The following is a 12743-nucleotide window of genomic DNA, read 5'->3' as shown; positions in this document are numbered from 1 at the left end:
TGATTTATTGCAGCTTCATCATCCTCTACATGCTCTCTTTCTCTCCAATCTAACATGGTTAATGCCCTGCACATCAGAAATAGTCATTAGAAATTGATTTGGGAATTTTTAGATAGTTATTTGAGGGGGTTGGGGTTTTGAAATGCGCGTTTCACGGAAGACGCACCCCGACTTTACAGCACAGGGCGCCCGGACGTAGATGCCCTGAAGGCGGGCTGCGTCTTCCGACCGTTTTCCTGTATAGGAAAAAGTCGGGGGACGCGGGTCACCCGAAGGGCACCCACGTCCGCCGAGAGGCGCATTCCAAAACCAAAACCCCCCCCAAAAAATGAAACTAAGACCTTAAAATTAATTCTAAACGGATAGAAATGCAGAGTAGGATGTGTAAAATACCTGGATAAGACGACGTTCGATTCCAACGGTCGGATTTTCCGCAGCAACCACGGGAAATTTCTTGTCAAAAGCTCCTTTTTCAACCTCAACAGTCAAACGGTAAAAATGACATGGTAAAAAGTCTTTTTATAGGTTTTTTGGATGAATTAGTTCATTTTTTACCATGAAAAGATATTTTTCGATGTATTTTTGCCTATTTTAAACAGGTATGAGTAATGTGTTGCTTTTGTGCAGGACAAAGGGATTTCGAGGGAAATTGTCATTTTTCACAAACAAAAATATCAGAGTCATCTTTTAAGCCCTTTTCTGACTCCTAAAACATGAAAAGATCGCCGAGCGTTTCTTTTACACTCGTTAAAACGGAATTAAAAGATGGTCCCCTTTTAGCTCTTTTCTGACCGCAAAATCAGGAAAAGATTGCCGGGTTTTTGTCGTTTCAAACTCGATAAGGAAATAAAACGACGTGTCCTTGATCGCTTTTTACTTTTCAGGTCAACGACACTATTATGAAAGTACTCCTTGGTCGCAAGATCAAGCGGTTCCCCCAGGTATTATTTTATACTTTTTCGGGCTTGAGGGACACAAATATACGAAAAAGTTCAACGTGGAGTCTCCTTTTGTTTTTTCAGACTCTCTAAAATTGAAAAACGCCGAGTTTCTCCTATACTGGGCTCGTTAAAATTTTACAGTAGAGGACCTGTTCAATTACAAACAGGAACGAACCACTCCTTCCTAGGGTTCGAATTTAAACTAGGTTGGACTCGTCCGAAGGATGAGCTTATAATCAAGCATATGTTATCCTCCTCAAGCTTGTTAAAAATAAAGAGGTACTTGCCAGAAATGGTGGGGGAAAAGAGAGAAGAATGAACCTGTTTGTTACCTTTTGTCTCAAAAGAAACTTTATTACCACTCTTGAACACGACACTTTTTCATTCACCTGGGTTGGGAAATCTTTTACCTCACAGTTGATCAAACCACTTTGAAAGTCTTTAACCGGGTTCCGGGGATTAACTTTGAGTTATTCGTCACCAAGCCATCTGTCGTGTCGTTATGTGTTCAAGAGGTCTGCAAGCAAAACTTTCATCTGCAAAATACTTGTCATCCATTTGACCATCCCTGAGTCAGTCCTTACAGCAACATTTCTTCAACTTGAACAATGATTTCGTGTTACAGGCTTGCCTACAACGGGTCGCTTTCTATCGACATCGAAACATTATCTAGAAAGATGACTTAGGAATCGATAGTACCTTGAAGTCTGCATGCATCAATGGCAGGTTTCTCGCCTTTGACGTCAGTTTACATCATTGACTTTCGATCAAAGGATTCCGTGAAGTGTTCGACATCAAAACATCTATTCACATTTCACGGGTTGTGCTTGGTACTTTGAGAACCATTGACATTACTGGTGGTCTCTCTCACGCTTGTTAACAGTTTACATCATCGACTGGTAATCAAGTGGTTTCTAACATGTTCGACATCAAATCATTTAATCACATGGCTAGAATCGTACCAATTCGGGAAGTAGAAGTGAAGACCCTGGATCTAGTTTCTACCATCCAGGCTGCGAGGAGTTTTGTATTCATTATCTATGTAGACTAATCATAAACAGATGGCTGCGTCCATACTGTGTCTACAAAAGTCTATAAAAATGATGTACTGCAAGATCATTCCTGTATCAGAGTAGTTAGTCCTTTAGTTAAAGTTTTGAATCTGAGTATGGGAATGCCTACCTCAGTGATGATATAATCTTATACATGTATTTTGTGTTGAAAATTGCAGGTTCCAACCAGGTCGTCCACAAGACAATCCTTGAAATGATAAAGCGCTTCACCCTTCCTAGAATTACAAAACCCTAATCTATTCCAGGCTTCGCACTTTAGGGGGCAATCTGTTACACTAAAAAATGTCACCATGACTATTTACAGTTAGTATGGCTCAATCAACAGTCATGCTACCCTCTTAGGCAAGTCTTATGCCTCTGCTATCCATATCAAACTCAAAAAAGAGAGAAAGTCTTGTAAAAAATGTGTTTATCTCTGGGGACGCAGGTTCTCTCAAGCCTTACCTGCGGGGACGCTCACAATGTTCACAAAGACTGCGTCCTTGGACGCTCTGTATGTTAAGGGACAAGTGCGTCCTTCTGTAAAAGGCAAAATGCGCAAGTTTCATCTTAAAAAAGTTACTTGTGGTTACTTCTAGAACTTTCTAGAGGTCGGTTTGATGAAATGGATGCGCCTCCAGTTGGTTCATGTATCCCTATTAAGGAGGAACTTATCCCATCAATAAGGGAGCTATCCCACCCAAAGAGGGGGATTATCCCATTGATGGTGGACCTGAATAACCTCCTTACAGCACTATAAATAAAGGCATTGAGCCAGAGGGAGGAGAGGTTGAAGCTATACATTTTCTTTGGGTAAATGCTGCAGGAATTAGGACTCCCATTTAGAACCTTGTGAGGAGAGATTGTCTTTGCTTGATTCTACTTGGAAGTGGGTGAGCTTTGTCAAAGTAGAGGAAAACCCTTGATGGACCCTGGGAGGAACTTGCACAACACCAAGGCCAGGTTGTAAGAGTTTCTTTGTTTCGTTATTAATACAAACTGGTTTATTTTTCTCAATAGCTTGTGTTAATGAGTTATTTCATGTGTTCCTTGGTCTGCATGTTGAATATATGTTTTATTATATGAAATGCAAGTGCTTGGTAATTGTTTGATTGTTTGTGGTTGCAGGAATTGATGTGAAGGAGGAGCTCATCCGGATCGGCAAGGACGGACTACAACAACAACGTTTTGGAATAAGGTAAGCCTAAACACTTGTAGTTTTCATGTTTTAAAAGGTATATTTAGAGAAAGATCACTCCATTTTGTCTTGTTTGTCGCTAGAGAGTTTAGACTCCTAGGGAGGTCAGTTGTGTCCGCACAAACGACTTTTTCCGCCACGACAACTGCCTCTTTAAAATGGGAAGTCCATCAGATGGATGTTAAATCTGCCTTCTTGCATGGGGACTTGCAGGAAGAAATCTATATGGAACAACCCATTAGCTTCATACAAACAGACTCCAGCCTTGTTTGTCGACTTAAGAAATCCCTTTATGGCCTCAAGCAAGCTCCTCGGGCTTGGTATGCCAAAATGGATAGCTTTCTTTTAGAATCTGGCTTTTCTAGCTGTCATTCTGACAATACTGTCTACACCAAGAAAGTGGGCAACTCTCTTATCATCCTTGTTCTTTATGTTGATGATCTTATTCTTACTGGTAGTGATCCCAACCTTATAAACCATGTGAAGTCCAGCCTTAAAAAGAAATTTGAAATGACAGACTTAGGACACTTACACTATTTTCTTGGTCTTCAAGTCTTGCAATCCCAAGAGGGTATTTTCCTTTCCCAGTCCAAGTATGCTTGTGATATTCTTCGTCATTTTCACATGGAAGACTGTAAGCCAGCCCCTTCTCCCTTTCAGTCTGGAGTCAAACTTTCAGTCTCTTGTACTTCTCCTGAAGTTGATGCTACCTTATACCGTCAACTTGTCGGAAAACTCTTGTACTTAACCCATACTCGTCCTGATCTTTCCTTTGCTGTTGGCCTTGTTGCTCGTTTTATGCAAAACCCCCGTGAAAGTCATTGGAAAGCAGCTAAAAGAATACTTCGTTATGTTCGAGGTACAATACAGTTTGGGATTCATTACAGTGCCAAAGCAGCTCCTCTGTTAGTTGGTTTCACTGATTCTGATTGGGCTGGTGACCATGATGATCGGAAGTCTACTGCTAGTTATGTCTTCACTCTTGGTTCAGGACCTATTACATGGGCTTGTAAGAAACAGGCTGCCATTTCTCTTTCGTCAGTAGAAGCAGAGTATTGTGGTGCCGTGGAAGCTAGTAAGGAAGCCTTGCGGCTTCGTCAGATCCTATCAGAGTTTGGCTTTGAGCAGAAGCATCCAACCACACTTTGGTGTGATAATCAAAGTGCCATTCAGCTATGCAAATATCCAGTCCAGCATCAGCGCAGCAAACACATTGAACTACACATGCACTTCATCAGAAAGCTCATTCATGACCATGTTCTTGAAGTGCAATATTGTCCAACAGATGATCAGGTTGCAGACATCTTCACAAAGGCTCTCACAGAGGCGAAGTTCACTAAACTTCGATATATGCTTGGAGTTCAGGAAGTTGTCACTAAGGGGGGATAGGCTCTAGTGCCTCCTTCCTTCTCCTATTGTGTCATATTTGTAAATCCTTCAATCCTATCCCAAGTTGTTCTTAAGGGGGGATGTTAGGATATTCCGACACATAGGATATAGTTAAGTTCAACTTGGTCTAGTATAGAGTTAGGTTAGAGTTAGGTAAAGTGTGTTTCTTTACCGTTGTACATTTTGTAACTTACAATCCGACGGTCACGATATGTAGTGATCTGACGGTTCACTCTCACCTCGGTATTACCGACACTTGATCCGTGGCTTGACACCCGATTGGTCCATGAGTTCTATTTAAAGCGCATGGAGGGTCATTGTTCGGGTAATCCGTGCATGAGAGAAGCTTATGTAAATTTTCATTCTTTGATTAATAAATTGCCTGTAGTACCCACGTTGGGACAGGCCGTGGACTGTTTCCCTCCTTGCACTTTGAGGGTTTTAACCACGTCAAAAATACTGGTGTATTGATTTGAGATCTGGTTGTGAGCGGTGTCCTTTTGGCATTCTTTCTGAGGAACTTACCCTGTAAATTCCTACAAGAAAGTGAAGTGGCATTCCCACTATGGCCACCACACCAGGGATATGATCCAAGAGGCACATCAGAAAAAGTAAAGAGTCCTTGGAACAGAAGGTCTCATCACGAGCCGACCTACCCACCTTTCACTCCTTCCTGGTGAATGGCATTATGGTCTAATTGGTTACCAAGCCAGCATAATGACCTCCATTTTGACATTGCATAGCACTTCCTAAGCATACACAAAGGATCATGGTTCCGTGGGTGAAACAAACAACTCTGTTAAGGTTATGGACACCTGTGGGCAACAGAGCTCTGTTAATGGTATTGAAGTCACATTCCTTATACACCAATAGCAATCATCAAGACCCTTCTTTGTCTTATACCTTTGTAATAGGTCAAATGAGATTATGTATATCACTTCCCTGAACCTTTCAACACATGAAAATCTATTATAACCAATCATGACGAAAAAGTTGATAATGACCGCATCAGACTTTTTGTGCATGTCAGCTGTCCTATCCTCCCAGCCTCGCATCATATCACGACATTCTCTTATTTGTTAAGCGATCCTATTATACACCTCGATTTCGGAAACCTGCTCCTTTTGTAAACATGGAATTTCGGTATACGTTGTTCCTTTATGACTCTATACCATGGCAGTTCAGCACGCTGCTCCCTCATTCGACGGCCGAGGACGGCCTATCACATCGCAGGGGGGAAGCAGGTGACCTCGTAATTTGCTGGTATACATGTCAGACCATTATTCCGAGAATTTTCACTTGGGAATAGCAAGTCTTAATGGCATATCATTTTTCAATTTGCATGGTTTGTTGTTCCTAAGCTATTTCAATATTATGCTCTGCAGCTAGTAAGTGACTCAGGATTTAAACGAGGCTTGCTGTCTCATTATTTTCTCTATATTTCCAATAGTTTGAATAACATGTTTTTCCATTGTTGTCTCTGCATTTTTACAGTGTGCTAAAATATGGGAGGAAGATCAATTCAGAGAGAACCACAGGTATTGACAATTTTTGATGCTGCGCGAGAAATCTTGACAAGGGTAGGATGGCTAGTTTATCTCAATCGTTTACAGGAATCCAACGAGACAGTAGCAATAGAATTCTTGCAAAACTTGCAAGAATATCACTCTGTGGTGAGAGGGAGACACATAGCAGTCACCGATGACATAATTGTAAAGGTCTTGGGACTACTAGCCACTGGACCTGTGTGGACTCTAAAGAAGGAGAGACTACGAAAAATCATAAAAATTTTCCAAGATGAAGGCCAGAATCTGATAGTAAGAGGAAAGGGAGTTCTACCAGCAGCATTAGAAGATCCATGAGCAGAATTGGTGAAGATCATTCAGAGCTACATCACCTGTGAAGGCCAGAAAGACGTGGTAAGACCACGACACTTTAAACTTTTAGCCGTATTAAAACATAAATGCTCTGTGAATTTGCCTGCATTTTTAAATTCTTTACTACATGATGTTGCCTGAAGCATGAAAAAATCACGACACATAGAATCGGTAGTAAGTCACCATGGGCTGATATGACTTATAGTTAATCATAGTCTTGCTCAGCAACAGAGCAGTTGGGAAGAACTAATTGCCACGATAGATGGGGGACTGACTCTGCTAGCCCCAAAACGAAAACATGCTACCAGTACATTGAATAGACCATTGAAACAGAGGAAATCAGATAAATTGGCATGGATCAGAGGGAGGCTGGAAAATTCCCAAGGGAATACTAGCCAACCAGTGGAGATAGATGATTCAGGGGATGAGAAACCCCCGCAACTGGAAGGAGAGGAGAATGAGAAAGAGATGTAGGAAAATGGGGAAGGAGAAGCAGAGGAAGAGACTGAGCAATCTGGGTAGGTGGAGGAAGAGACAGAGCAACACGAAGAGAGCCCATTGCAAAATCCATTGCAAGAGGATGAATTGGCCCAAATTCTGGCCAATATGGGCGAATATGCTCAGCCTCTCAGCCCGCTAGACCTCCATATCAAAGAAGAACCAAATGAGCATTCTGCTCAGGACAAAAATGCATCTGAAGAATTGTGCGACGAAGAAGAAGAAGAGAATCATTCCGTTCATGATGAAGGTATATCTGGAGAGAAAAGTGATGAAGATACAGAGGAGGAACAATCTGTTCCCAGCCAGACTACATCGGAAGAATTTTATGGAGAAGAAGGGGTGGAAAAAGAAGTCACCCAGGAAATAACAGAACCATTCAAGGTTTTTGCTCCTGAGCAACCCGATCAGAATAATGAAGAAGCACCCCAAGAAGAGAACCAGGGAATTGGCCAAGGCGACAGTCCAGGCCCAAGTAAACAGACAACTGTTCTTTCTAAGAAAATAGAAGAAATTAAGAGATTATGAAAAGAACATCAAAGACGGCTGAATGTGATAGCATGACTTCGACAAAAAATTAGGGTTTTGAAAATAGGAAAGAGAGAAAAAAGGACCTCGGGGTTAAGATATGCAACAACTTCGGCAAAACCCCCTAAGAAAAAGATTCGGAGGACTCAAGTCCAGCCTGCCGTTCAAAACCCTGTTGAAGTACAGTCTGCCGTTCAAAACCCTGTTGAAGTGCAGTCTACCGTTCAAAACCAAAAGGAACAACACTCAGCTGTTGCCCATGTTGAAGTGAAAACAGATGATATATCGGCCTATGACAAAGAAGTTTAGACAGAGGCATAACCCTCTGAAGGAATGCAAACCATAAACATGAAATGATTCAATAAGAAGATTCAAGTAGACCTTCCGCTTACCACTACCATGTGAGACAGTGATCTGAGGACAGTAACCCTACGAGAGGGTTTGATGCAAGCTCAACAAGCAGTAGAAAAACTTATAGAACAAACAGTTTCTCGAGAAAAATATGAAGAATTACAACAACAGCTAAGGAATGCCAATCTATCTGAAAGCCAGGCTTTTAAAGGATGGCGAAAGGAAGAAGAAAGAGTCGCAAAGGTAACTCATAGGTTAGATGTAGTTATCAGACAGATGGATACCTTATGCTCTTTGTACACTAGCATCCTAGCATGTAGAGCCCCTGCTAAGAATTATACTTGTAATTGAAAATTAAGGCTGTCAAAGCAGGAGCCCCTATACAAATTAATACTATTAATGATTTCATAAATTTTTGTAAGCACTATGGAGTAAAGGTTCAAAGATTATTGTGTGAATTCTATTTGCATAACCTCGTGTTAGATCAAGAGACAAAGCAGAACCCAGGCCCTTTCGTTGGGGATATCCAACTGCAGGCATTTATTTCGTTTGGAGTTAATCAAATAAAATAGCTTAAGGCCTATAATGCCTTCCAAAGACAAGAAAACGGATTAGACTTATGGGTAAGCGCTGAGCCTAGAGATCCATTATAGTTGTGGAATAAACATAGGAACCTCATGAGGACTCCGAGCATGATTGAAGCATTAGGACCCATTCATACAACAATCAATCGACAAGGGATAGAATATTTTTTTACCATTAAGGACCTTGCCATTGCACCTGCTAAGTTTCGATATCAGACCTCTAATCCGAATATCCAACTCAGGGAACCATTTAATTATGAAAACTTTAAGTTAGCCGTTGATCGCTTGAGCCTCCATGGTGAACTTATTTTGAGGGAAGGGCCATCTTGGTTAGGCTATAGGTTCCGCAGTCCGATTATTTGGCACCCTTCACCTAGATACCAAGCCTTGTATGAGATGCCTGAGGGTCAGAAAGGACATCCTTTTGAACACCTAGCTAGGCATCATGGCTGTAGACCACCACATGAGATCCCGTCTCCATCCTACTCTCTTATTGCCTTACATGTCAACTACAAATTTTTCATGAGGGCATGAAAAAGGGTATGTAGGGGTGTGTATGGAGTACTAAAGAAGGTATGTTTTTATTGTTTATTTTGTCATCTTTTCTTTAAAACTCATAACTTCTTTGCATCATGAACTAGGTAGATAATAAGAAATTATGACAAAATCTATGGGATTTATATGCAACAAAAAACAACTCATAATTGCCATTTTCTTATGCAGAAAAAGGAGAAAACGAAATATTTCCATCCCAAAGGAAAAGACAGGACAAAGTTAACTATTGTCCCTTTGGCAGGAAACCGCATGCAAACAAGACGATCCAAATTGGAGTGTATCAGCCCGGAGGGGGAAAAGGAGATATCAAATCGGCGCAAGAGAACAAATGGATAACTAGGAATTAACAGACTGGTGAATCCCTCAGGATCCTTTGATCCCGATGGATGCTATCTTAACTATTTTTGCATCATTGATATCTCCGCTCGGCTGTTATAAGAAGGGGTAGCACTGCTAGCCTGGGGGGACGACCTGTTATTATTTTTTATGTAATTCTCCTTTGTATTTGAAACTTTTATCGTCGACTCTCATTGAGAAGTGATCCACTGTAACTCTGCTTTGATGTTTTAATATAAATTTGGTTGCTATTCCATCTTTGATTCTGGAGTAATCTCAAGCAGTGTGTCCCTGGAGGCTAAGGGCCCAGCGCTGCTGGAACACTTGTCTCTAATTCGTGTGTGGTTTTCATTATTAGCTCTGTTCAGTAATTTGATGTGTTTTTCTATTTTACATCACGAATCTGTTATATTTTGTTTATGCTCAACTGAGTAATGTTGTTCTTTGTGACAGGAATGTTGTGTTGTTCATTCTAACTTGTAACGCATTGATGTTCCTTTAACCATTGATATAACATTGTTTTCCCTTACAAAATGCTATTGTTGTTTAATTATAGAGTAACCGTGTTGTAATATTCATAATTTGGTATTATTGTATTCATCTATGGTTTACACTTAATCGCGATTGTTGTTCAACTGACGTTGCTATTCCATTATGAATTACAATTGTTGCTCTTTATAACTGAGATAGATACCTATTGTATCAAAGTCAGATTACTTATTCTCTTAGTATTAAATGTGATGCGTGTGTTATTTATCTTGGTTCATTGTACATTGATATTTGACTCTAGTTGTTGTTCTATACTCCATGTCTGATTAGTTGCCGTTCTATTTCTGTTTGTTGTCTGATTTATCTTTAGAGTGAAAATTATTATCTGATTCCTATAGGATACAATTGTTTCATTTATTTCCGTAGACTAAGGTTTTTCTGTTCAATATTGTTTAGAAGACTAGTTGCTGTTCCATTTCTTAGTTGTTGTTCCATTTCTTGTTATTTGTATTATCATTGCTTTGGTGTGCAAAATGATCTGAGACTGTAGTAAGTATTGACATCTATTGTCTAGCTCCTAGATTGATGATATTTTCCTTGGTTATCTTTAATTACATCAGTTTACAGAGGGATGAGTTACTGTTACTGTACCCTTGACTGATAAATTGCTATAGTTTTCTGAATGCATGATTTGAGTCTTAAGGAGCTTTTCTGTAAGTAGATCTTGTTTTAAGCATCCGTTTACTCTTGTATTTAGAGCACTATACTACTAGCATTACTCTGAAAAATGACCACCTCAAACTGAGTACACTCTTTGAGATAACAAATCATTCCTGGATTGATAAGTTAATGTAGGGTAAATAGAGGTGAAAAAGACCCTTTTTACTGCTCGACATAGGCAGCCGAGCAAATGGAGGATAACTTCTATTTATCTCAATTTTTGGGAGCCGAGCCTCCCAGAGTTTAAGGAAGCTATTGGGAGCTTCAGTTGTATAAGTAGAGAGGCCTAGGGCCTCATTAGGTTGTGGATGTTAGTCAAATTTTTGCACTTTTGTTGCAGCCTTGCTCTGCTGCACTTCGATCTTACTTTTGTAGACAATTTCATGTAATCTTATTGTTATTTTGATAATGAAGATGAGATTGTTTCTGAGCTAGCACTGAGTTACCTCAGAGGGCTGAAGCTCTTGGGTTAGAGCCCAATCCAAGAAGCCAAGAACCTCTTGTTTAGTATTTATATGTTTTGTTTTAGTTTATGAATTCATTGCTGTTAGATAGATTTCTTTCTTAGTTAAGGATAGGTTACTTTTGATGATTTAAAAGGTTGTTTCCATTTCAGTTTGTTGTAGCAGGTTGAACAGTGATAGAAGAAGATACAAAAATGCCATAAACAAATCCTTGGCCTCCTTTCTCCCCTTTGGGACCATGAACTGAGGCCAATACCCTCTTGCTGCCATAAAAAAAAACACACAGATTTGTCTTTTCCATAGGATTTCTAGTGTTGCAGTTTGTTAGAACGTTAATGCTTTTGTTGTAGATCTATTTCACCATGTTAATTTCTATCTTTACAATAAATTACCTTCCATGTTTTCTTTCCATATAGCATTGTTCAGCATTTACTCTCCTAGATTAGAATTTAGACTAGCTTGATGAACACCTCTGTTTTTTTGGTATAACTAGTTTCTTTGCTTGCTTAGTCTCAGTGTTTGATTTTTGGTTCTCTTGTAGTACATCTATACTCATAATAAATCAACCAATTAGCCATCACCATCTCTCTTTGATCCATGTTCCATAGGTCATCCAAAGCCCCTCACAAATATGCCCTAATTTTTTGCACTTTTCTCATGAACTTTCCTCTCTTTCCTTGAGCAAGTCCACCATATTTCTCTTCCCTAATCCTCCTTCATGAATCTTAGACACCTTAACACATCCTCCTAGCCATCAGCTACCCTTTCCACCCATTTTCCCACCTTCAAAACCTCTAAAACAGCCCTCGACATCCTCTTGTAGACCTCCTATAGACCTCTTGTAGATCCCCTGCAGCCTCCTGTAGATTTTCCTGTAGGTGTCTTTTTGAAGTCCGATTGTAGGGAAAGCCTCCAGAAGGCCACCTGGGACCTCCTAGGACCCCTCCACACCTTCCTACACCTCTGCAAACTCCAAATTCACCCTCCATCACCACCTAATCGCTGCCACATTCACAAACAAATAAATTACATGCATGACAATTTCACCTAAAAACACATAAAAATCCAAAAAGATGTTTTTTTCTCATTTCCTTCTAGAAATAGCTTGAGTAGATGTCATTCTCTTCCTAGATTAAGTAATAACATTCATTTCATGGTTTTTCATCCCTCTTTCTGCAAAAGTAGGATTAGTTGGTTAATTAGGGTTTGATAGGTTTACTTTGCATTTCAGTCTTCTTTCTCTTTCTGCAAATAGAGTAGCCTCTGTAGAGTAATCTTTCCTTTCTTCCATCACATATAAATTTTCTTCTAGAATTCATAGAAGTTGGCTTGAGCTCCTAGTGATCTTGTGCCAGCTGACCAAGTGACAGCCTGCAGTAAGAACTAGTACTTGTGCATACAACATTGTTGCTTACAAGTTTGTTACGAACTACCGGGTTGATAAAAGTAAAGTAGGAAGCCTAGGAGTTGCCACATTATTGCTGCAATACTAGTGCTCACCACCATACTTATGGAAGTGACATGTTATATATGAGTCAAGGCCTCATGTTGTTATTGTTACTTTGGGAAATAAGTTGTATAGGATACCAAAGGTAGCACCGCCTACCGTCATCTCTTTGGTTGCTGCAAAACCATGTAGTAAGCTCGTTTTTGAAACCTGGAAATTTGTTTTCCTAATGATACGCACTCAGTGAAAGAAGAAGACAATGGTGATGACCTCCAGACAGGTCCCCTACACACGACCATTATGTCCCATTGATG

This window comes from Pinus tabuliformis, chromosome 2_1 (genome assembly GCF_031772625.1).
Source record: "Pinus tabuliformis cultivar Carrire ecotype Pingquan chromosome 2_1, CPIR1, whole genome shotgun sequence".
Classification (NCBI taxonomy): Eukaryota; Viridiplantae; Streptophyta; class Pinopsida; order Pinales; family Pinaceae; genus Pinus; species Pinus tabuliformis.
Note: the sequence above shows the minus strand (reverse complement) of the source record.